The 812-nt window shown below is 35.5% G+C and overlaps 1 protein-coding gene across 1 annotated transcript in view; it reads left to right on the top strand.

Annotated features, from left to right (window-relative positions):
• LOC119591189 (sodium/potassium/calcium exchanger 1-like) overlaps positions 1 to 812 on the top strand; it is a 35,402-nt gene that overhangs the window by 33,886 nt on the left and 704 nt on the right. The window lies entirely within an intron of this gene.

The following is an 812-nucleotide window of genomic DNA, read 5'->3' as shown; positions in this document are numbered from 1 at the left end:
TGTATCTGCATTCACAAGGTGCAAAGGTGAAAGCCTTCGGAATCTGCCAAGCTATCCATTCGTGTTTGCGTGGACTTGGCGCTCTCCAATCAACATTTGTATTCTTTCTGCGGTCATAAATGTTTTAGCAAATTTTTATGCTTAGTGAAGATCGAAAAAGAAGCAACTTTTGCAAACAGCTGTCCGGTAGGATATAGTAATTCCAGATAAAAAAGTTATTAAATCCTGTGTGACTGGGACACATTCCCCCGTTAGCAATGGATTTAGAAATGCAAAAGCAAGTGATAACTTTAAATGAGAAAACGATATGACAATAGCAAATTTGTAGTGACCAACGGGATCCCCTTTATCAAAAGAAGACATTTCTCCTTTTTCTTTAATAACTGTCTACTTCAAACCGGAATCAATGTGGCCGAAAGACGTTGCATTTGCAGTTATCAAAAAAAATGAGAATAAAATGTCTTGATGAATATAAGCTTGGTATGTGTCAATCTACCCCCGGCGACCCATTGCTTGTTATTAAGCGTGTACAACTTTTATTTATCTATTTATCTATTTATCTATTTTTTTACTAGTCAATGAATTTACTAATAAATGAAAGTCAGAATTGGGAGGGAGAAAAAAATAATAATAATAAAGCAGCAGAATAGTAACAGCGAGAAGAGAATTCGGGACTGATTTAGGTGATCGATCGACAATCGGCCGTTAATGTAATGGAATTTCTGAAGCGACTTAATATTCAGTGATTTATTTTTCCTGACTTTGATTTTGAACCTGTGCGGTTTAAATGTTGAGGATTTTCCAATTCATAC

The sequence above is a fragment of the Penaeus monodon genome, chromosome 28 (genome assembly GCF_015228065.2).
Source record: "Penaeus monodon isolate SGIC_2016 chromosome 28, NSTDA_Pmon_1, whole genome shotgun sequence".
NCBI classification, from domain to species: domain Eukaryota; kingdom Metazoa; phylum Arthropoda; class Malacostraca; order Decapoda; family Penaeidae; genus Penaeus; species Penaeus monodon.
Note: the sequence above shows the minus strand (reverse complement) of the source record. Positions and strands in the feature narration are given on the sequence as shown.